Source organism: Oncorhynchus masou, chromosome 24 (assembly GCF_036934945.1).
Source record: "Oncorhynchus masou masou isolate Uvic2021 chromosome 24, UVic_Omas_1.1, whole genome shotgun sequence".
In the NCBI taxonomy this organism is placed as follows: Eukaryota; Metazoa; Chordata; class Actinopteri; order Salmoniformes; family Salmonidae; genus Oncorhynchus; species Oncorhynchus masou.
The window spans coordinates 58484418-58510406 of NC_088235.1; the positions used below are offsets into that span (position 1 = coordinate 58484418).

Consider the following 25989-nt stretch of genomic DNA (forward strand, 5'->3'; position numbering starts at 1 on the left):
AATGAAAAGCCATTGAAAAGAGAGTGACCTCAAAAATAAAATCTGAATGGTTTGTCCTCGGGGTTTCGCCTGCTACATAAATTCTGTTATACTCACAGACATGATTCAAATAGTTTTAGAAACTTCAGAGTGTTTTCCATCAAAATATACTAGTAATATGCATATCTTATCTTTTGGAGATGAGTAGCAGGCAGTTGAATTTGGGCATGCTTTTCATCCAAAACTCAAAATGCAGCGCCCTATCCTAGAGAAGTTAAGTAATGCATTACGGAGAATTAAGTAAAACCACAAGTCCAAATCCCTATCTCCATCCATGGCTAATTTAGGAAAGGGATAACTTTAGCTAGTTAGACACCAGAGGACAACACAACGAGATGCAACAATTCAAGTTGTTTCTGTCAATGACGTACAGTGGGGCAAAAAAATATTTAGTCAGCCACCAATTGTGTAGGTTCTCCCACTTAAAAAGATGAGAGAGGCCTGTAATTTTCATCATAGGTACACTTCAACTATGACAGACAAAATGAGAAAACACCTTGTTGGATTTTTAATGAATTTATTGGCAAATTATGGTGGGAAAAAAGTATTTGGTCACCAACAAACAAGCAAGATTTCTGGCTCTCACAGACCTGTAACTTCTTCTTTAAGAGGCTCCCATGTCCTCCACTCGTTACCTGTATTAATGGCACCTGTTTGAACTTGTTATCAGTATAAAAGACACCTGTCCACAACCTCAAACAGTCACACTCCAAACTCCACTATGGCCAAGACCAAAGAGCTGTCAAAGGACACCAGAAACAAAATTGTAGCCCTGCACCAGGCTGGGAAGACTGAATCTGCAATAGGTAAGCAGCTTGGTTTGAAGAAATCAACTGTGGGAGCAATTATTAGGAAATGGAAGACATACAAGACCACTGACAATCTCCCTCCATCTGGGGCTCCACGCAAGATCTCACCCCGTGGGGTCAAAATGATCACAAGAACGGTGAGCAAAAATCCCAGAACCACACGAGAGGACCTAGTGAATGACCTGCAGAGAGCTAGGACCAAAGTAACAAAGCCTACCATCAGTAACACACTATGCCGCCAGGGACTCAAATTCTGCAGTGCCAGACGTGTCCCCCTGCTTTAGCCAGTACATGTCCAGGCCCGTCTGAAGTTTGCTAGAGAGCATTTCGATGATCCAGAAGACGATTGGGAGAATGTCATATGGTCAGATGAAACCAAAATACACTGCTCAAAAAAATAAAGGGAACACTTAAACAACACTATGTAACTCCAAGTCAATCACACTTCTGTGAAATCAAACTGTCCACTTAGGAAGCAACACTGATTGACAATAAATTGCACATGCTGTTGTGCAAATGGAATAGACAACAGGTGGAAATTATAGGCAATTAGCAAGACATCCCCAATAAAGGAGTGGTTCAGCAGGTGGTGACCACAGATCACTTCTCAGTTCCTATGCTTCCTGGCTGATGTTTTGGTCACTTTTGAATGCTGGTGGTGCTTTCACTCTAGTGGTAGCATGAGACGGAGTCTACAACCCACACAAGTGGCTCAGGTAGTGCAGCTCATCCAAGATGGAACATCAATGCGAGCAGTGGCAAGAAGGTTTGCTGTGTCTGTCAGAGTAGTGTCCATAGCATGGAGGCGCTACCAGCAGACAGGCAAGTACATCATGAGACGTGGAGGAGGCCGTAGGAGGGCAACAAGCCAGCAGCAGGACCGCAACCTCCGCCTTTGTGCAAGGAAGAGCAGGAGGAGCACTGCCAGAGCCCTGCAAAATGACCTCCAGCAGGCCACAAATGTGCATGTGTCTGCTCAAACGGTCAGAAACAGACTCCGTGAGGTTGGTATGAGGGCCCGACGTCCACAGGTGGGGGTTGTGCTTACAGCCCAACACCGTGCAGGACGTTTGGCATTTGCCAGAGAACACCAAGATTGGCAAATTCGCCACTGGCACCCTGTGCTCTTCACAGATGAAAGCAGGTTCACACTGAGCACATGTGACAGATGCTCTCCTGCCTGCAACATCCTCCAGCATGACCGGTTTGGCGGTGGGTCAGTCATTGTGTGTGGTGGCATTTCTTTGGGGGGCCACACAGCCCTCTATGTGCTCGCCAGAGGTAGCCTGACTGCCATTAGGTACCGAGATGAGATCCTCAGACCCCTTGTAAGACCATATGCTGGTGCGGTTGGCCCTGGGTTCCTCCTAATGCAAGACAAGGCTAGACCTCATGTGGCTGGAGTGTGTCAGCAGTTCCTGCAAGAGGAAGTCATTGATGCTATGGACTGGCCCGCCCGTTCCCCAGAACTGAATCCAATTGAGCACATCTGGGACATCATGTCTCGCTCCATCCACCAACGCCACGTTGCACCACAGACTGTCCAGGAGTTGGCGAATACTTTAGTCCAGGTCTGGGAGGAGATCCAGGATACCATCCGCCACCTCATCAGGAGCATGCCCTGGCGTTGTAGGGAGGTCATACAGGCACGTGGAGGCCACACACACTACTGAGCCTCATTTTGACTTGTTTTAAGGACATTACATCAAAGTTGGATCAGCCTGTAGTGTGGTTTTCCGCTTTATTTTTGAGTGTGACTCCAAATCCAGACCTCCATGGGTTGATAAATTTGATTTCCATTGATAATTTTTGTGTGATTTTGTTGTCGGCACATTCAACTGTGTAAAGAAAAACGTATTTAATAATAATATTTCATTCATTCAGATCTAGGATGTGTTATTTTAGTGTTCCCTTTATTTTTTTGAGCAGTGTATAACTTTTCGGTAAAAACTCAACTCGTCATGTTTGGAGGACAAAGAATGCTGAGTTGCATCCAAAGAACACCATACCTACTGTGAAGCATGGGGGTGGAAACATCATGCTTTGGGGCTGTTTTTCTGCAAAGGGACCAGAACGATTGATCCGTGTAAAGGAAAGAATGAATGGGGCCGTGTATCGTGAGATTTTGAATGAAAACCTCCTTCCATCAGCAAGGGCATTGAAGATGAAACGTGGCTGGGTCTTTCAGCATGACAATGATCCCAAACACACCGCCCGGGCAACGAAGGAGTGGCTTCGTAAGAAGCATTTCAAGGTCCTGGAGTGGCCTAGCCAGTCTCCAGATCTCAACCCCATAGAAAATCTTTAAGTCTGTGTTGCCCAGCAACAGCCCCAAAACATCACTGCTCTAGAGGAGATCTGCATGGAGGAATGGGCCAAAATACCAGCAACAGTGTGTGAAAACCTTGTGAAGACTTACAGAAAACGTTTGACCTCTGTCATTGCCAACAAAGGGTATATAACAAAGTATTGAGATAAACTTTTGTTATTGACCAAATACTTATTTTCCACCATAATTTGCAAATAAATTCATTACAAATCCTACAATGTGATTTTCTGGATTTCTTTTTCTCATTTTGTCTGTCATAGTTGAAGTGTACCTATGATGAAAATTACTGGCCTCTCTCATCTTTTTAAGTGAGAGAACTTGCACAATTGGTGGCTGACTAAGTACTTGTTTGCCCCACTGTATGCTCTCAATGCGATATTATAGGAGTGACGTCAAAATCCAAGCTGGCTTCACTTGACACTTTTTTTGGTGCGTCAGGATCATTTAGTTGAGCTCTTTTTTATCAAGGGAGTCCAAATGCTCGCTGGTTTCCCTTGCATTCCATTCAATGCTACGGGCGACAACAATGTCATACTCGTTTGGACCAGACAACATCAGATAGATGGCCTACACATAGAAAGCCAGAGGGGCGCTGTTTCACTCGCTTGGATGCTTTTTCCGGTGAAATACATTCAGCCTCTTGCGAATTGAAGGAAAATTATGAAACACAGAGAGACAAAATATCAGTTATTTTACGTTTATGTATTTTTTTATTGGTCAACTTTTTGCTTGCTTCTCTTGGTATCCATGAATACACGCCACTGATAACACAACAGGTTTTGTGACAGACTATCAGTAGCATAGAAAATGTGATGGAAACCCATTTAAGTTGTGTTTTTCATTCAGAACATAGAAATTTAACCTCAAAAGTTATTTTGATGTGCACTACATCATTACGCACAGAATTTGATCCACAATAAGTCAGTTTGAGGAAAACATCTGTGGTGAGAAAATGTGGATATTGTTTTAAGCAGATGAAAATCTGTCTCAAATTGTATGGAAACCTAGCTCGTGGTGTGTTTCCAACAAATGGACAAAAATCAGTGCGTGATCGTGCACACAAATTGTACTTTTTCGCGCACATTTTCATGTACCAAATAAAAATCTAAAATTAATTGTTTCCATCGCATTTTCAACTCTACCAAGCATCAGTCATCATGTTTCCAGAATAAGACCCTCGGTAGTTATTGGAAAGGAGCACCATGTGAAGTTCATCATCATTTATTTAATCTGTAGCCTAATAAAGTGCATGGTTTCCCGAGTCATAGTGGAAGGACCACACACCATATCATCCAAGCTTATGTCAATAGACCTATTATATAAATATTTACCCATAAAGGCATTCCCATTGCCATTTTTCGTCATGAATTATTTTTACTGCACAAACAAATAGATCCCCGTCATGTTGAACAAACAAATTATCATTAGGCATTCGTGAAATCGTACCTAAACTTCCCGTTACCATTACAGCTGTCGTAAATGTGGTATGACTTTACACCCATAAAAACTGTGGATGGAAACGTGGTGTCTCGCCCTGGTCTTAGTATTTTGTGTTTTCTTTATCTATTTGGTCAGGCCAGGGTGTGACATGGGTTTTTGTATGTGGTGTGTTTTGTCTTGGGGTTTTTTCACAGGTATTGGGATTGTAGCTTAGTGGGGTTTTCTAGGTTAATCTATGGCTGTCTTAAGTGTTTCTCAATCAGAGGCAGGTGTTTATCGTTGTCTCTGATTGGGAACCATATTTAGGCAGCCATATTCTTTGAGTGTTTCGAGGGTGATTGTCCTTGTTTCCTGTCTCTGTGATACTTTGCACCAGTATAGGCTGTTTCGGTTTTCACGTTACGTTTATTGTTTTTTTTGTATTTGATTCGTGTTTACTTTATTTCATTAAAACATGAATCGCAATAGCCACGCCGCATTTTGGTCCGACTCTCCTTCACCTATAGAAAACCGTTACACATGGTTAGAGGCTGAAATTTCTTCACTCTTTTTTTTCTCCCTGTCATTTTCCTTTTAGCTCATCCTCCATCGTCGCGCTTCTCTTTTTTTACCAGGCACTTGTCACGGATAAGAAACATTGTTTCGGTCTTTCTATTTGTTCTCCCTCTCTATTTTCTACTATGATATACTAGTTATTTCATGTTCGCCCTTTCACTCGTAGCCTAGTTTGTGCGCTTACATTTTTTCCCAATGTCATCTGACAAGCTGACAAACCCTTAACCCTTAACCCTAACCATGACCCAAATCATAGCCCTAACTTTAACCCTTTCCATCACCACTGGGGCAGGATCCCATATAGCACGGACCATGATTGGCACGCTCTGATTCAGATCCAGACTGGACTGAATCCCACATCTATTTCTTAATGGGCTATTTATCGGATATGTCGGCTGTTTGACACAAATTTGAATGTTTTGAACCCACACCTATATTTGATTGATTTATGCCTAATACACTGTTATTTCTTCCTGTATCTAGCCAACAAGTGAGCTGTGTAAATAATTGGCATGCCATGACAAGCAGCTCCATAGTGTAGTCCTAGGCCAACGTAAACCTTTCTTTGCTCATAGTGACATCGCTGTGTAGGATGCCTTATATTATCAAAGACTGAAAAGCAGGTTAAGGACTGAATTGACGGGCTTCCTGCCTCTGCTGAAATTGGTCTGGCTCGAGTAGCCTGGACGTAGCCTAGGTCACTCGAGACGGAGAGGGAGAGTTTGACTTTCATGCTTGGAAACCGAATGCTGATTGAAAGCAAGTGTGGAGTGTCTGACGTCGGGAAGATTGTCAAGGATGAAATATACAATATTATTTGTCTGTTTTGTAGTTTGAAAATGTACTGGCCCAAGCGAGCCATATGAAAGCTTGATTAACTGGCCCGGTGAGCTCGGCAGAACATGCCAGGCCAGCGGGCAGCCCTGAATGTTGAGCCCTGTTGTGCATGTGTGTGTGTATGTGTGTGTGTAGGAGTGTGTTTGACACAATATGTTTATTGTGTCCCTGTAGCCTGGGTCATGTGAGCGACCACTGGGAGATGAGAACTACAGTGCTGAGAACCTCCGCCGCATTGCCCGCAGTCTGAGTGGCACCGTCATAGGGGGCCGACCCGAACTCCTCACCCCCTCCCGCAGCTTTGTGAGTCACACATACACACACACTCTTTCTCTCTCTCTCTCTCTCTCACACACACACACACACACACACACAGTGTGCATATGTCATACACACAAACTCAGAGCCTCACACGTGAGCCTCAGTTCCTGACTGGGAAAGGCCACAGCTGTCAATCCCACTCAGTGCTGTCTGTGTTACCTTGGGTGAGCACATCATTACATCATCATGTCATGTACCATCAATGTACCTCATCATCATCATCACACCTCCCTTCCAGTGAATGTGATGGTTTCATAATGTCATAATGCCATCTGGTGTTCACATAATGCAACTGCCATGTTGTGCTGTGATAGAGCCCGTAGTGGCGTGATCTTCACTAATCCAATAAGCTTTTAACCTTGTGTACAGCTTACATTATTTGGCTGAAGAACAAAAAACAGCACTAGACATGGCACTGTTGCATTATATGAATAGATGGTGAGATTTGTACTGCCATTGAACTCCTGACTGTTTTTTTTTTTTCCACTGAAGTGTGGGTCAGCGGTCCCTTGTCAACCTGTTTTAACTCATCTGTCTTCCTCTTATCCCCATCTCCCTCCTGCCTCACAACTGCTGGGTATTCTCACCTTGTGGTGGATCTCTCTCTCTCTCTCTCTCTCTCTCTCTCTCTCGCTCTCTCTCTCACTCTCATCCTGGACTTTTACAAAATAAAAAGGAGCCCCCAGTTACCAGGATGCCAAAGCATGCGGACTCCCGAGCCCCCGCACGTCATCCTAGCACGTCCTCCCTGCACCCCCTCCCTCCTCCACCCACCTCTCTCCACCCGAACCCCAACACCAATACCTCCAAAACAACCACCACCACTACAGCCCCCCAGCACTGCCCCAGCACCCCCCTCAGCAGGCAGCACGGCCCCCCTCCGCGGGGCCCTATCTGGGACGCTCAGGTAACCATCAGCCTCCTTGACCTCCACCACCTCCAGTCATCATTAAACACAGCACCATGCTGGCCCTACCAGCCATGGGAAGTGGATCACATAACACTCACTTTGACTGTTCTACCTCCCGTTGTCTCTGTATGTCTGGTCATACTACTGGGTTTATGTGCCATTAGCAATAATGAAGTATATATGTTTTGTAGGGGTAGAACAGTAGAATATGGCACAAAACAATGCGACGGGGGATAAGAACACATTAGCTGAACTTTGATTGTCCAGTGAGTTTCTCGGTGTGCCTCTACTGTGGTAGTCCTCTTCTAACGATTTTCTGCCCCCACAGGAGATCACCAGAAGGGAAACCAGTTTCTGGCTGTGTTTGACCGGGGTGAAGCTTTCGCCCGTGAAAACTACCACAGTGTTGCACTGAGCTACGGCACGCTGCCGCGGGCACCTCCCAGGACACCTCCTTCCTGGTCCTCTCTCTCCCCCGGCCCAGGGAAGGACCCAACCCGGGACCTGGGTACTACAGCCGTCCAGACATGGGCTATGCCACCCTCTCCCACCCCCGCCGCTCTGCCCCCCCTAGTGGCGCCATCAATGGCTACAGGCAGCCTCCTCAATCCAGCAGGACCAATGGAACCCTACCTTCCCGTCTACAACCACAACACCACCCAGCCCACCACCGGCTTTCCAGCGAGACCTCCAACCAGCCCCTCCGCCTGGACATACCCCCGGATGATGACTGGAGGACCCCCGACTACAGGATTGTACCGCTGTCCATGCGGCATGCCCACCCCCTCCATCAGCCCACCCAGAGGCATGACCACCCCCGTATGATGGCATCGTCCCGTGGCCCTGGTAGTGCCCAGCTCTGTTCCCTGTGCCAACAGCTGCCCACCGAGCCATCCCGTCACTACTGCCAGTCTTGTGGGATTTACATGGCCCGTTTCCGGCCTGCCAGCTGATCCAGCTCACCGTCACCTTGCAAATGGACCCAGTTTACTCCCAACACACACACACCCTCTTTCTCTCTGTTCCCCATTGGGCTCTAGATTGTAGAATGCAGTTAAGGAGGCTCACAGCAATCTTGGAACACATTGTTCTAGCAGATTGTGGCCCTTTAGTTTCCCATCAATTGATGTCTATAGTATAACCCCAGCCCCCATCCCACCCCAACCCTCTTTAACCAGACAGTCCAACCACGATATCTGGTCCTTAACCTGGTATATTTCTATAGAGTTCATATTTAGTCTTTATGGCTGCTCGTCATCTAAGGTTATTTAAAGATGATGTGATCCAGCATTGGAAGGTCACAGAGTCCAGGCTGGGTAGAAGTGGGGCTGTGTAGGGTCCACTGAGGTGGATGGCAAGAGGCACTCAATCAGTCAATCAAGTGTATTTATAAAGCCCTTTTTACATCAGCAGAGTGTCACAAAGTGCTTATACAGAAACCCAGCCTAATACCCCAAAGAGCAAGCAATGCAGATGTAGAAGCACGTTGTGAGAAGGAAAGAAAAACTCCCTAGAGAGGTAGGAACCTAGGAAGAAAACTTAAGTGGAACCAGGCTCTGAGGGGTGGCCAATCCTCTTCTGGCTGTGCCGGTGGAGATTATAAGAGTACATGGCCATTAAGGCACTGTGCTTCTGGGAGGTTAGGACACCCCATAAACACAACACATCGGCACCCAACACAGCTGGAGTTTAGGGTTACACTTATGTTCCCAGGGGTCACAAATGAACCCATTGTTTGAGGAAGCCTGTTACAGACGGGAGAATGATGATGGAAGTTGAGTTACATGGTGGGGATGAGGGCCAAGGCGGAGTGAGAGATACAGTTGGAAGTTGTACACGTTTTATTGTCAGTCATGAAAACTCCTTTAACAGGTGTGAGACAGTGAAATGGATGTGTCATAAGGCTGTTTCTCACACCAAGCCATCACTGTCTGCACAGAAAGAGACGACACCCTCTCCTCAATGGATATTGACGCTATTTACTTACTGTATTACTCTATTTATCATTTTTAGCGCGCTCTGGGTAAGTAGTGTCTAGATGATCCAACTAATCTACAGGCCTAGCCTGTATATACTCTGCCATAGACCTGCTGTACGTTGCATTCTCTCAACTAGCTTGCACTGTCTGGTGACTAGAGCCCTCTTGCAGAATGGGCCTGTGTGTGGGCTAAAGACCCTAGACGTTTCTCTTAAGGCTTTTCACAGCCCTGCAGCTATGCATGGTTGTTCAGCAGATCTATGACTGAGGGAGTCACCCCGGAGCTTAGTGTACAATATATTAAGTATATATGAGATTTAGTGCAGTGGATTTACTTAACTGCGTTTAACACACGTTTAGTGCACTTCAGAAGTGTTATGATAATTGTATCGGTTGCTGTTTTAATTCTATTGCCATTTCTCCCGTTGTTACGGGAGACTCTCAATGTTAGCCTATTTTTGTACTTGTGTAAGTTCGTTGGGGATCCTGAGTGCAAAGGAGGTACAGTGCAGAGGTTTACGCTCTTAGAGAAAACGTCATGACAGTGGACACGTCTGTATTTTAGGAGACTTTGCAGAGAACAAAATAGGAACGGATCATAAAACGGTCAATTCAATGGCTTTTAACAAATCTTACGAGTTGAATCTTGATGCTAGAGCCATTTTTCTTGATCTTTTATTCTTGTGATGCACGATGGCTGGAGATGGTGAGTTTAATGTTCCTAATTCAAATCTCAACCCAGACATTACTAAGATGCTGATTTATAGCTCTGGAATACAACAAAAGCCAACTTTGCCTCGTTTTTTGAGGCAGATTTTTAGATCTGATGATGTAAACTTGCGGATCATTAGAGTCCCAATTAGAGTGAAGTTGCTTTTTTTGACTTGTGAGGAGAAGAGAGGAACAGCCTTAGAAAATACACTTAGGTTATCTACAATCTGAAATGAAGGAAATGACTAAATTGTGTTTTGTTGCTCTCTACGATATTGCTGATTTTGTTTTGGAATATTTTTACACTTATTTTTCTACACTGTAGATATGACTGAGGGAATATGAAGAGAATGGAGCTTATGGAAGAAAGGTTTTGAGTGTCTTAAGATAAAAACAACTGTTAAAATCATATAGTTAATGCAGAATTTAGGATGCACAACTGCTGTGCAATTCATCAGGTGTGAGTGGCGTTGTTCTTCTTTAGGGCAAACAAGTCTCTGAAACTGAAATGTTAAACACTTAACCAAAGAGTGCCACTTTAGTGAGACTCATTTTAATGAAAAGGAATGAAACACTTCCCCCTCGTGGATTGTCAGTAGAACAGAAGGTAACTGATGTGTCCATTTTATTTTTTTAACATGCTCATCAACAGAGACTGCAAAAGCCGAACAGTGTAACTGTGTGTACAGATAATGATAGCCTTCGACCTTACATTTTAAGACGATGGGTTTTCTTAGTAGTATAAAGGAAGGGTTGACAGATTTCCATTTTTGGACTTTGTTTGTAAATGCTGTGCTAGCAGATGGAAGTTGTATTTTTGCAATAAAGTTGTTATAAATTGCTCCAAACAGGTGCACAGTATGAAGATTGTCTGTTTATTTGTGACTTTGCTATGCTGCTCTAATCCCTTGCACTAAACATTTGAATTTAAGGCAGTTAAAACTAAACGTTATTTTACAACTAAACCCAAGAGTTCTTCCCAGACACTCACCGACCATAAGTCAGTGTTCAAATTATTTTCAGCTTCTGCGTGTGGCCAGTAAGGGTGATAAGGAATGTACAACAGCATCCTGCTTCCTACCTTTGTAAAAAAAAAACTAAAGCACCCCCAATTTGAGAATTTTGGAAAAGATCAATAGGAGGAAAAACTAACTGAGCGCTAGCTGACTGAATGGCAGTTTTTGCATGACTGCAACATTTGGCTCGGAGAGCTTTGGCAGTTCCTTGTCCTCACACCTCTGCTCTCCTCCTTCCTTCAGGTGCATCGGCAGCATAGTCTTGAGCACATCTGATGCACTAAAGCTCCTGCCGTAGTCCTCATAATACCGTAAACCTACCATAGTCCTCAAGCTTGTGGCTAGACATCTAGAAACGTGTTTAGATACGCGAGGAGGACCTCCCTCCTCATTAAGAATTTGCTCCACCATGCTCTCGTGTCGAAGTGAGACAGCTACTTTATGGTGGAAAAACTCCACGTGTCCCTGAAGAACTGCTTAAGGGTCAGCTGGAAGATGGAGAGGGTTGGTTCTCAGGCTGAACTGTAATCTTCTTGAAGGGGGCCATTTCTCTCCTGAAATGCCAGGGTCACCTGGTAAATACTGGTTGGTCCACATTGGCGTTTGGGAGCCATTGCAGATTGCACTCTGGGCCCTTCTTCTCTTGCTCGACTCCATGGTGACCCTGACCTTTTACCTTGTCTATACGGGTAACGCTATTTCCTTGAAATTAGTTCTTCATACCAATTTAAGAGAAGTTCTCCTCCCCAGCTAATCAGCCATTGTCTAAGCTGAGGCAAGGTGATGGATAAAGCAGGGTGTTAGACGAAATAAAATTTTCATTGTAAATAATAACCCTATAAATGCAAGTTCACATGTAAAATAAAAAAAGTTTAAAGAGAGGTCATCTGTAGTAGCCCAGTGTCACGGCTGATTACCTCCTCTTCGCCTGAAGTGGAGGTGTAGCAGGGATCGGACCAAAATGCAGTGTGGTAAGTGTCCATAGTTGTTTTTAATGAATAAACCGAAACACCACAAAACAATAAACGGACCTTGAATAACCGAAACAGTACCGTGTGGTGAAACAGACACGGAGACAATCACCCACAAAGTACCCACAGAATATGGCTGCCTAAATATGGTTCCCAATCAGAGACAACGATAGACAGCTGCCTCTAATTGAGAACCAATCTAGACAACCATAGACATACAATATACCTAGAAAGGAAACAGCCCCATAAATACAAAAACCCCTAGAGAAGACAAAAAACACATACATCACCCATGTCACACCCTGACCTAACCAAAATAACAAGGAAAACAAAGAATACTAAGGTCAGGGTGTGACACCCAGTCAAAAACAGTTGTCCAATCAGGATTGGTACCTCCATTGGTACATCCATCTTCACAGCTCTGTCTATGAATTTGAGAGGGGTTTTATTTCTCCAGAACCATCTCTTCGCTGGTGGAGTGGGGTGACCACTTTGTTGCTTTTCCAAATGCCGAATCGCCCCTTTCATCTCTCCCATTTTGCTTTTGAAGATGTGTAAAAGCAGGTTACTCTAGGGATACAGTATGTTCCCCTCCCCCAGTGAGGCTTATTGGCCAATAGAGCTGTTCACCAACAGTTCTGGGGCAAGTGGGTCAGGATACAGACAGCCTCCCCCGTGGTGTTTGTGTCAGATGCCAGTCATGCTGAAGCCCTGAGTCCACTGGGGTGGAGGGGGCCCATTGAGAAGGAGGGTCAGTACCACCTGATGATGCTATTATTAGTGCATGATGATGCTGCTGTTATTAGTGCATGATGAAGATGATGCTGTTATCAGTGCATGATGACGATGCTGTTATTAATGCATGATGATGATGCTGCTGTTATTAGTGCATGATGATGATGATGCTGCTGTTATTAGTGCATGATGATGATGCTGTTTTAGTGCATGATGATGATTATGATGTTATTAGTGCATGATGATGATGCTGTTATTAGTGCATGATAATGATGATGCTGTTATCAGTGCATGATGATGATGCTGCTATTAGTGCATGATGATGATGTTGTTATTAGTGCATGATGATGATGACGATGCTGCTGCTGTTATTAGTGCATGATGATGATGATGATGTTATTAGTGCATGATGATGATGATGCTGCTGCTGTTATTAGTACTTGATGATGATGCTGTTATTAGTGCATGATGATGATGATGATGATGATGATGTTATTAGTGCATGCTGATGACGCTGCCGCTGTTATTAGTGCATGATGATGATGATGCTGCTGGTATTAGTGCATGCTGATGATGATCTTGTTATTAATGCATGATTATGATGTTATTAGTGCATGATGACATGCACATATTCTAAGTCAGAACCATCCAGTGATGAGAGTTGGGTGGGCGGGTGCGGGCAGTGATCGGTTGAAGAGCATGCGTTTAGTTTTACTAGCGTTTAAGAGCAGTTGGGGGCCACGGAAGGAGTGTTGTATGGCATTGAAGCTTGTTTGGAGGTTTGTTAACACAGTGTCCAAAGAAGGGCCAGATGTATACAGAATGGTGGCGTCTGCGTAGTGGTGGATCAAGGAATCACCCGCAGCAAGAGCGACATCATTGATATATACAGAGATAATGATGATGATGCTGTTATTAGTGTATGATGATGATGATGGTGCTGTTATTAGTGCATGATGATGATGCTGTTATTAGTGCTTGATGATGATTATGCTGTTATTTGTGCATGATGATGATGATGATGTTGTTATTAGTGCATGATGATGATGATGCTGTTATTAGTGCATGATGATGCTGCTGCTGTTATTAATGCATGATGATGATGATGCTGTTATTAGTGCATGATGATGCTGCTGCTGTTATTAGTGCATGATGATGCTGCTGCTGTTATTAATGGATGATGATGATGATGCTGTTATTAGTGCATGATCATGATGATGCTGTTATTAGTGCTTGATGATGATTATGCTTATATTTGTGCATGATGATGATGTTGTTATTAGTGCATGATGATGATGCTGTTATTAGTGCATTATAATGCTGTTATTAGTGCATGATGATGATGATGATGTTATTAGTGCATGCTGATGATGATGCTGTTATTTGTCCATGATGATGATGCTGTTATTAGTGCATGATGGTGATGCTGTTATTAGTGCATGATGATGATGATTATGTTATTAGTGCATGATGATGATTTTATTTTATTTTAATTATTTTTTTCACCTTTATTTAACCAGGTATGTAATGTCGTGTGTGTAGGTGGCAGGGAAGTCAGGCGCATGAGAATCAAACTTAGTATACACGGTGTAGTTCAATAGACTTAACAAAACTCCAAAACCAGTTACATAATAAATAAAAGTGGGTACAAGAACCCGTCGTGCACCAATACATAATACACAAACATTTTTAAAAAACAATCTCTGACAAGGACATGATAGGAAACAGAGGGTTAAATACACAACATGTAATTGATGGGATTGGAACCAGGTGTGAAGGAAGACAAGACAAAACCAATGGAAAATGAAAAATGGATCAGTGATGGCTTGAAGGCTGGTGACGTCAACCACCAAACACCGCCCGAACAAGGAGAGGGACCGACTTCTCCGACTTCGGCGGAAGTCGTGACAAGGTAGGCCAGTTGAGAACAAGTTCTCATTTACAACTGCGACCTGGCCAATATAAAACAAAGCAGTGCGACCACAAAACAACATCACAGAGTTACACATGTGATAAACAAAAGTACAGTCAATAACAATAGAAAAATCTATATTCAATGTTTGCAAATGGAGTAAGGAGGTAAGGCAATAAATAGGCCAAAGTTGTCAGGACCCGGTTTCGAACCTGGGTCTCCGGAGTGAGAAACAGTCACTTAACCAACTGAGCCACGAATAGACAGCAGAACCCAGAAGATGAGGCAGACACAGCAGTACTTAAGACGGTGTATTTAATAAAGAAAAAATCCTAAAAAACAAAAAATGGCAAATCCAAAAGGTGGTAGGAAAAAACACAAAAAGACCTCAAAAGAAACTCACCAAAAATAAACAAAAACAAAAAACAGAATACCACAAGAACTTCACCCGGAATCGACAAGAGCACACAGAACACTAGGGCAGGGTGCTAACATACAAACACAGAGCACAGAACTGAGGGAAACAAAGGGTTTAAATACAATCAGGGGAAACGAGACACAGGTGCAAATAATAATGGGGATCAAGGGAAAAACATAGGGACAAAAAGCACAATGGGGACATCTACTGACAAAAACCCGGAACAACCCTGGCTAAATCCTGACAGAATCCCCCCCCTAGGAACGGCTCCTGACGTTCCTACCAGCTCTCTCAGGGTGGAGGACCCTGAACTGACGAATGAGGTCAGGGTCCAGGATGTCTTTGGCAGGAACCCAGGAGCGCTCCTCAGGACCGTAGCCTTCCCAGTCCACCAGATACTGCCAGGACCGCTGCACCCGGCGGGAATCCAGTATCCGGTGGACGGTATAAGCCGGCTGGCCTCCAATGACACGAGGCGGAGGGGGAGGTCTGTCTGCCGGGACAAGGGGAGAAAAAACAACAGGTTTTAACAATGACACATGAAATGTGGGATTAATCTTAAGGGATCTGGGTAAGTGTAGGCGATAAGAAACTGGGTTAACTCTCCTGGCAACCTTGAAGGGACCGATGTATTTTTGGGACAGCTTGCGAGACTCCACCCGTAGAGGTAAGTCTCTTGTGGAAAGCCAGACTCTCTGGCCGGGGCGCAGGGTAGGCCCGGGACGGCGACGTCTGTTGGCTTGTTGTTGATACCTCTGTGAGGAACGCATCAGATTAAGACGGGTCTTCCTCCACATAAGCCGACAGCGTCTGACGAACCTCAAGGCTGAAGGCACTCTGACTTCTGCCTCCTGGTCCGGGAACAATGGAGGAGCATAGCCAAACTGACACTCGTGCGGGGACATACCAGTGGAGGAGGAGCGCAAGGTGTTGTGCGCGTATTCGGCCCAAACAATAAAGGATGACCATGTGGACGGGTTGTCACGAGTCATACATCGGAGGGTGGTTTCCAGCTCTTGATTCATCCTCTCTGTTTGGCCGTTGGACTCCGGATGGTACCCTGAAGATAGACTGGCAGAAGCCCCCATGAGTTGGCAGAAGGCCTTCCAAAACCTTGAGGCGAACTGGGGACCTCTGTCAGAAACCACATCTTGAGGAATGCCGAAGACTCGGAACACATGATTAATTACCAACTCAGCCGTTTCCTTGGCAGAAGGTAACTTAGTCAGAGGGACGAACCTGGCCGCCTTTGAAAACCTGTCGATTATGACTAGGATAGTAGTATTGCCATGGGATGGAGGAAGTCCAGGAATAAAGTCCAATGAGATATGGGACCAGGGTCTGTGGGGAACAGGTAAAGGGTGAAGGAGTCCTTGAGGGCAGAGGTGAGAAGATTTGCCCTGGCAGCACACGGGGCAGGCATTGACGAAAGTGGCAACGTCTTCTCTTATGGTAGGCCACCAGAACTTACGCTGGATGAACTCCAAGGTGCGACCTATGCCCGGATGACAGGTGAGGCGAGAGGAGTGCCCCCACAGAAGGACCTGAGTCCTCACTGCCTTGGGGACAAACAACCGATTGGCAGGGCCTCCTTTAGGGTCCGGTTCGCTAGCTTGAGCACGTCTCACGGTATCCTCAACTTGCCACGAGATCGGAGCCACAATCTTAGCAGCAGGAAGGACAGGCATGTCCGTGTCATCTCGAATGGCAGGAGCGTAGACTCGGGACAGGGCATCCGGTTTGAGATTCTTCGACCCGGGCCGATAGGTGAGGATAAACTGGAATCGATTGAAGAAAAGAGACCATCTAGCTTGTCTAGAGTTCAATCGCTTCGCCTGCTGGATATACTCCAGATTTTTGTGGTCCGTAAGCACTTGAAACGGGTGAGAAGCCCCCTCGAGCCAGTGTCTCCATTCCTTCAATGCCATCTTAACCGCTAGGAGTTCACGATCCCCCACATCGTAGTTCCTCTCAGTCGGGGTAAGCCGGTGTGAGAAGAAAGCGCACGGATGAAGCTTCTTGTCTTCACCCCTCTGAGACAGGACAGCTCCAACACCAACCTCTGATGCGTCTACCTCCACCACAAATGGTTCATCCGTAGTCGGTAGTATCAGGATGGGAGCAGAGAGGACGCGCTGCTTGAGTCCTTGGAAGGCCGTCTCAGCTTCTCTTCCCCACAAAAACCTTGCATTGCCACCTTTAGTTAAAGCTGAGAGAGGAGCTGCCACCAAACTGAAGTTCTTGATGAACTTGCGGTAAAAGTTTGTGAAGCCCAGGAAACGCTGAACATCCTTAACGGATTTGGGGGTGGGCCAATCCGCTACCGCCCCTACCTTCCTAGGGTCCATTTGGACTCGACCGGGTTCCACTACAAATCTCAGGAATTGTACTCGGGATGAATGGAATTCACATTTTTCCGGCTTAACGTACAGATGGCTGTCCAGGAGGCGTTTGAGTACTTGTCTGACATGCTTAGTGTGTTCTTGAAGGGAGCTCGAAAAGATGAGGATGTCATCCAAGTAAACGAACACAAATATGTTAAGCATATCCCTAAGCACATCGTTTATGAGTGCTTGGAACACCGCTGGGGCATTGGTCAGGCCGAAGGGCATCACCAAGTATTCATAGTGACCAGTAGGCGTGTTGAAAGCGGTCTTCCACTCGTCACCAGGTCTGATCCGCACAAGATGGTATGCGTTCCGCAAGTCAAGCTTAGTGAAAACAACTGCTTCCTGGAGCAGCTCGAAGGCTGTGGCCATAAGGGGTAGCGGGTAACGGTTACGGACGGTTATGTCATTGAGTCCCCGGTAGTCGATGCAAGGACGTAATCCACCGTCTTTCTTGGCCACAAAGAAAAACCCTGCTCCCGCCGGGGAGGTGGATGGACGCATGAGGCCTGCTTCCAGAGCGTCCTTGATGTAGGTATCCATAGCAGCTCGTTCGGGTGGAGATAGGGAAAAGATCCGACCCCTGGGGGGGCAAGTGCCCGGAAACAGGTCGATGGGACAATCGTAAGGTCTATGGGGTGGTAGCATGGTGGCCCTCTGTTTGCTAAACACCAGTTTGAGGTCATGGTAACACTCGGGAACTCGGGTCAGGTCGATGGATTCTAAAGACTCGGGAGTAGAACTCGGGGAATTCTGGAAAATACAAGTAGCTTGGCACGTAGGACCCCACTGCTTGATAGTGCCCACAGACCAGTCGATGTGAGGGTTATGGCTGTGAAGCCAGGGGTATCCAAGGACCCGAGAGGGAACTCGGAACAGGAGATCAAATGAAAGTTCATCAATTCCTGGTGTTGTGAAACTGAAAGTCTCAAGGAGGTAGTGACATGAGTGACAAGTCCAGATCCCAAAGGGCTTCCATCCAATGTAGTAACCCTCATGGGGTCACTTAGAGGTTCAGAGGGAACGCCATTCTCCTTCGCCCAGACACCATCCATGAAGTTACCTGCGGCTCCAGAGTCTACCAAGGCTCGAAGGTGAAGCTTGTGGTTGTCCCAGGAGAGGGTGACTGGAATGAGCAGACGGGAGTTGGACGGATGGGAGGAGGTTATGTTTCCCGTTACAGTTCCCCCCGGTCTGTACGGGACAGAGCGTTTCCCTGGAGCCCGGGACACGTGGAACGGAAATGGCCCGGTTTGCCGCAATATAGACAGCGTCGCTCCCTCATCCGGCGGTCTCTCTCAGCCTGGGAGATGCGTCCAATCTGCATGGGTTCCGGTGGAGCCAGCGATGATAAAGGTGGGGACTCGGAGCTGGGACTGATAGGAGCTAGAGGTCTACGGTTGAGTTCTCTCTCTCAGACGCTGGTCAATGCGTGAGGCCAACTTGATCAGGGACTCGAGATTGTCCGGTGGTTCCCGAGTGGCCAGTTCATCTTGGATAGTGTCGGAAAGGCCTTTCAGAAAGCACACCGTGAGCGCCTCGTTGTTCCAGCCACTCGCTGCTGCCACCGTGCGGAACTGGATGGCATAGTCCGTCACGCTGCGCCAACCTTGATGGAGAGTCAGGAGCTGTTTGGCTGAGTCAGAACCACTGCTTGGGCCTTGAAACACTCGTTTGAATTCCTCAGCAAAGGCAAAGTAGCTGGCACAGCAGGAACTATGGGCATCCCACACAGCAGTAGCCCAGGCCAGGGCTTTTTCCGACAGCAGGGTGATGATATATGCGATCTTAGACCGGTCGGTGGGAAACGACGAGGGTTGCAGCTCAAAGGAGAAAGAACATTGAGTGAGAAAGCCTTTACAAGCACTTGGTTCACCTGAGAACTGTTGGGGAGGTGGAAGACGAGGTTCAGCCAGGGGGTTAACTGCCATGGGTACGTGAACCTGAGGTACTGGGACGGAAACTGTTGCCGGGGTAAGTCGATCAGATATTTGCTTAATGGAAGTCAGCATCTCCGACAGAAGATGAGAATGTCTAGCCATTAAGGCCTCTTGCTGAACCAGGGCGGCTTCGTGGCGTTGGACAGTCTCCTGGTGGTGGGACAGCATGGCAAAAGGTCCTGGGAACTGGCTGCCTCTGGGTTCATTTTTGGCTCTGTGTTTCTGTCAGGACCCGGTTTCGAACCTGGGTCTCCGGAGTGAGAAACAGTCACTTAACCAACTGAGCCACGAATAGACAGCAGAACCCAGAAGATGAGGCAGACACAGCAGTACTTAAGACGGTGTATTTAATAAAGAAAAAATCCTAAAAAAACAAAAAATGGCAAATCCAAAAGGTGGTAGGAAAAAACACAAAAAGACCTCAAAAGAAACTCACCAAAAATAAACAAAAACAAAAAACAGAATACCACAAGAACTTCACCCGGAATCGACAAGAGCACACAGAACACTAGGGCAGGGTGCTAACATACAAACACAGAGCACAGAACTGAGGGAAACAAAGGGTTTAAATACAATCAGGGGAAAAACGAGACACAGGTGCAAATAATAATGGGGATCAAGGGAAAAACATAGGGACAAAAAGCACAATGGGGACATCTACTGACAAAAACCCGGAACAACCCTGGCCAAATCCTGACAAAAGTAGCAAAGTAATTAGAATTTAGCAAATTAACACTGGAGTGATAGATGTGCAGATGATGATGTGCAAGTAGAAATACTGGTGTGCAAAAGAGCAAAAAAGTAAATAAAAACAATATGGGGATGAGGTAGGTAGTTGGATGGGCAGCAATCAGTGAGCTGCTCAGATAGCTGATGCTTAAAGTTAGTGAGGGAGTTCTAAGTCTCCAACTTCAGCGATTTTTGCAATTTGTTCCGGTCACTGGCAGCAGAGAACTGGAAGGAAAGGTGGCCAAACGAGGTGTTTGCTTTGGGGATGACCAGTGAGATATACCTGCTGGAGCGCGTGCTACGGGTGGGTGTTGTTATGGTGACCAGTGAGCTGAGATAAAGCGGAGCTTTACCTAGCAAAGACTTATAGATGACCTGGAGCCAGTGGGACTGGTGATGAATATGTAGTGAGGGCCAACTGATGAGAGCATACAGATCACAGTGGTGGGTGGTATATGGGGCTTTGGTGACAGAACGGATGGCACTGTGATAGACTGCATCATTTTTGCTGAGTCGAGGGTTGGAGGCTGCTGCTGTTATTAATGCATGATGATGATGCTGTTATTAGTGCATGATGATGATGATGCTGTTATTAGTGCATGATGATGATGATGATGATGCTTTTATTTGTGCATGATGATGATAATTGTTATTAGTGCATGATTATGATGCTGTCATTAGTGATGTACAGCACTTATTATTTGATGTGGTATGACATGTGCTGACAATAATTGTGGCTACACCTCTTTCTAACCTCACCCTATTACACCACTGTTACATCACAGAAAGAAATATCTTATGGTAAGCACATCCTGCCTGTGGCCCCAGGGACTGTAAACCTGCACACTCCTCTTCAAAGGTAAATATAACTAATCCATGGTAATCAGCAGTTGTTCAGTGGCTTTAATTAAAAACGTGTAGTCATGTTTGGTCTTGTTTTTTTTATACTGAACAAAAATGTAAACGCAACATGCAACATTTTCAAAGATTTTACTGAGTTACAGTCCATATAAGGAAATCAGTCGACATAAATAAATAAATTAGGCTTTAATCTACGGATTTCACATGACTGGGCAGGGGTGCAATAGGCCCACTGACTTAGCAGCCAGGCGCACCCCCTGGGGAGCCAGGCGCCAGGCTGGCGTGGTAACATGTGGTCTGCAGTTGTGAGGCTGGTTGGGCGTACTGCCAAATTCTCTAAAATGATGTTGGAGGCAGTTTATGGTAGAGAAATGAACATTCAATGCTCTGGCAAGAGCTCTGGTGGACAATCCTGCAGTCAGCATGCCAATTGCGTGCTCCCTCAAAACTTGAGACATCTATGGCATTGTGTTGTCTCACAAAACTGCACATTTTAAGGAGGCCTTTTAATGTCCCCAGCACAAGGTGCACCTTTGTGATGATCATGCTGTTTAATCAGCTTCTTGATATGTCACACCTGTCAGGTGGATGGAATATCCTGGCAAAGGAAAATTGCTCACTAACAGGGATGTAAACAAAATTGTGCACAAAATTTGAGAGAAACTAGATGGGATGTTTGCTGGGACATTTCCGGGATTTTTTATTTCAGCAAATATATATATATATATATATATATATAGTTTAAATGTATTTGGCTAAGGTGTATTTAAACTTCCGACTTCAACCGTATATATATATATGTATGTAAACGACTTCGACTGTATATATATATTCAAATATATATAGTTGAATATATATATATATATAGAGTTGAAGTTGGAAGTTTACATACACCTTATCCAAATACATTTAAACTCAGTTTTTCACAATTCCTGACATTTAATCCTAGTAAAAAATTCCCTGTTTTAGATCAGTTAGGATCACCACTTTGTTTTAAGAATGTGAAATATCAGAATAATAGTAGAGAGAGTGATTTATTTCAGCTTTTATTTCTTTCATCACATTCCCAGTGGGTCAGAAGTTTACATACACTCAATTAGTATTTGGTAGCATTGCCTTTAAATTGTTTAACTTGGTCAAACGTTTCGTGTAGCCTTTCACAAGCTTCCCACAATAAGTTGGGTGAATTTTGGCCCATTCCTCCTGACAGAGCTGGTGAACATTCAGGTGGATAAGCCTCCATGCTCACAAACGCTTTTTCATGTTCTGCCCATGTCAAGCCCTGACCATCGTCAGCTGTTAATTCTCTATGTTGGTTGGGGCTTGATAGTGACTTGGGTGGGTCATCTAGGTGAATTGTATATTTATGGTGGCCTGATCTGGTTCCCAATCAGAGGCAGCTGTTTATCGTTGTCTCTGATTGGCGATCATATTTCGGTAGCCATTTCCCCATTGTGATTCGTGGGATCTTGTCTATGGATAGTTGCATGTCAGCACTATTATTTAGCGTCATGGTTCATTTTGTTGTTTTTGTTCTGTGTTCATTTAATAAAGGAAAATGTGTGCCTACCATGCTGCACCTTGGTCTCCTTCTAACAACGGACGTGACAGCCCACCCCTTTTCCATAGGAATGGGGTCAGGGCTTTGACTTTGTTGTCCTTAAGCCATTTTGCCACAATTTTGGAAGTATGCTTGGGGTCATTGTCCATTTGGAAGACCCATTTGCGACCAAGCTTTAACTTCCTGACTGATGTCTTCAGATGATGCTTCAATATGTACACATCATATTCCTTCCTTATGGTGCCATCTATTTTGTGATGTGCACCAGTCCCTCCTGCAGCACCCTCACAGCATGATGCTGCCATCCCCGTACTTCACGGTTGGGATGATGTTCTTTGGCTTGCAAGCCTCCCCCTTTTTCCTCCAAACATAACGATGGTCAAACAGTTCTATTTTTGTTTCATCAGACCAGGGGACATTTCTCCAAAAAGTATGATCTTTGTCCCCATGTGCAGTTGCAAACCGTAGTCTGGCTTTTTTATGGCGGGTTTGGAGCAGTGGCTTCTTCCTTGCTGAGCGGCCTTTCAGGTTATGTCGATATAGGACTTGTTTTACTGTGGATTTAGATACTTTTGTACCTGTTTCCTCCAGCATCTTCACAAGGTCCTTTGCTGTTGTCCTGGGATTGATTTGCACTTTCCGCACCACAGTACATTCATCTCTAGGAGACAGAACACGTCTCCTTCCTGAGCTGTATGACGGCTGCATGATCCCATGGTGTTTATACTTGCGTACTATTGTTTGTACAGATGAACATGGTACCTTCAGGCGTTTGGAAATTGCTCCCAAGGATGAACCAGACTTGTGGAGGTCCACAATTATTTTACGAGGTCCTGGCTGATTTCTTTGGATTTTCCCATGATGTCAAGCAAAGAGGCAGTGAGTTTGAAGGTAGGCCTTGAAATGCATCCACAGGTACACCTCCAATTGACTCAAATGATGTCAATTAGCCTATCAGAAGCTTCTAAAGCCAAAACATTTCAGGAACTTGTAAAGTTTCTTCAAGTGCAGTTGCAAAAACCATTAAGCGCTTTGATGAAACTGGCTCTCATGAGGCCCACCACAGGAAAGGAAGACCCAGAGTTACCTCTGCTGCAGAGAATAAGTTCATTAGAGTTACAAGCCTCAGAAATTGCAGCCCAAATAAATGCTTCACAGAGTTCAAGTAACAGACACATCTCAACATCAACAGTTCAGAGGAGACTGTGTGAATCAGGCCTTCATGATCAAATTCCTGCAAAGAAACCACTTCTAAAGGCCACCAATAATAAGAAGAGACATGCTTGGGCCAAGAAACAGGAGCAATGGACATTGTCCTTTGGTCTGATGAATCCAAATGTAAGATTTTTGGTTCCAATCGCTGTGTCTTTGTGAGATGCAGAGTAGGTGAACAGATGATCTCCGCATGAGTGGTTCCCACCGTGAAGCATGGAGGAGGAGGTGTGATGGTGTGGGGTGCTTTGCTGGTGACACTATCAGTGATTTATTTGGAATTCAAGGCACACTTAACCAGCATGACTATCACAGCATTATGCAGTGATGCATAATCCCATCTGGTTTACGTAAAAGTGCTTTAGTTTTTTGGGATACCCCTACCCAAGGTATAACAAAGCATAGCCATGTATGTAAGGTGGTTGATTGAGACATGTAAAAAAATATCTCTAGCTTAAACAACACATTTTGGGGGGATTTTTTTGTTATATTACTTTGATTTGACACATCAAGACTGTTAATTAACTCAAATAGTTCAGAATAATGCATGACTGGATGGGGGGGGCATACGCTCATGTAATCCAATATTGCAAGCTCTGATATTGCTATAATATGGAATACAAGTAGTTAATTGTTTGTCTTGCATATCAAAATAAACAGAATTAGGATATCTTAACTTAAATTGTAACAAAATAATACAAATTTTGAGTAATAGAATGGTTAAAGTCTTACCAGACTTAATACATATCAAAGTTTGTTAAAAACAAATACTTACAAACAAGTAGAAAAACATGTTTCAGTTTAATACAATACTCAAAAAAACAAGAATAAGATTTAGCAATAACTGCTGTTGATGACAAAAAGGCTTTTGACTGTCTTGAATGGCATTTTCTAATCATCCCATAAATCTCACATGTAGAATCAACCTATTTTAAATGGCATGGATGCTAACATTTTTTAAATTTATCTTCAGTAATACCAATTACCCCACCGAAGTATTTAGTCAGCCACCAATTGTGCAAGTTCTCCCACTTAAAAAGATGAGGCCTGTAATTTTCATCATAGGTACACTTCAACTATGAAAGACAAAATGAGAGAAAAAAAATCCAGAAAATCATATTGTAGGATTTTTAAATTATTTGCAAATTATGGTGGAAAATAAATATTTGGTCACCTACAAAACAAGCAAGATTTCTGGCTCTCACAGACCTGTAACTTCTTCTTTAAGAGGCTCCCTGTCCTCCACTCGTTACCTGTATTAATGGCACCTGTTTGAACTTGTTATCAGTATAAAAGACACCTGTCCACATCCTCAAACAGTTACACTCCAAATTCCACTATGCCCAAGACCAAAGAGCTGTCTAAGGACACCAGAAACAAAATTGTAGACCTGCACCAGGCTGGGAAGACTGAATCTGCAATAGGTAAGCAGCTTGGTTTGAAGAAATCAACTGTGGGAGCAATTATTAGGAAATGGAAGACATACAAGACCACTGATAATCTCCCTCGATCTGGGGCTCCACGCAAGATCTCACCCTGTGGGATCAAAATGATCACAAGAACGGTGAGCAAAAATCCCAGAACCACACGGGGGGACCTAGTGAATGACCTGCAGAGAGCTGGGACCAAAGGAACAAAGCCTGCCATCAGTAACACACTACGCCGCCAGGGACTCAAATCCTGCAGTGCCAGACGTGTCCCCCTGCTTAAGCCAGTACATGTCCAGGCCCGTCTGAAGTTTGCTAGAGAGCATTTGGATGATCCAGAAGACGATTGGGAGTATGTCATATGGTCAGATGAAACCAAAATAGAACTTTTTGGTAAAAACTCAACTTGTTGTGTTTGGAGGACAAAGAATGCTGAGTTGCATCCAAAGAACACCATACCTACTGTGAAGCATGTGGGTGGAAACATCATGCTTTGGGGCTGTTTTTCTGCAAAGGTACCAGGACGACTGATCCTTTTAAAGGAAAGAATGAATGGGGCCATGTATCGTGAGATTTTGAGTGAAAACCTCCTTCCATCAGCAAGGGCATTGAAGATGAAACGTGGCTGGGTCTTTCAGCATGACAATGATCCCAAACACACCGCCCGGGCAATGAAGGTGTGGCTTCGTAAGAAGCATTTCAAGGTCCTGGAGTGGCCTAGCCAGTCTCCAGATCTCAACCCCATAGAAAATCTTTGGAGGGAGTTGAAAGTCCGTGTTGCCCAGCAACAGCCCCAAAACATCACTGCTCTAGAGGAGATCTGCATGGAGGAATGGGCCAAAATACCAGCAAAAGTGTGTGGAAACCTTGTGAAGACTTACAGAAAACGTT

At 44.8% G+C, this 25989-nt stretch overlaps 1 pseudogene; it reads left to right on the forward strand.

Moving 5' to 3' along the window:
- Positions 1-10794, forward strand: part of LOC135512382 (inactive ubiquitin carboxyl-terminal hydrolase 54-like) — a 129047-nt pseudogene extending 118253 nt beyond the window's left edge.
- The last annotated feature ends 15195 nt before the right edge of the window (positions 10795-25989 follow it).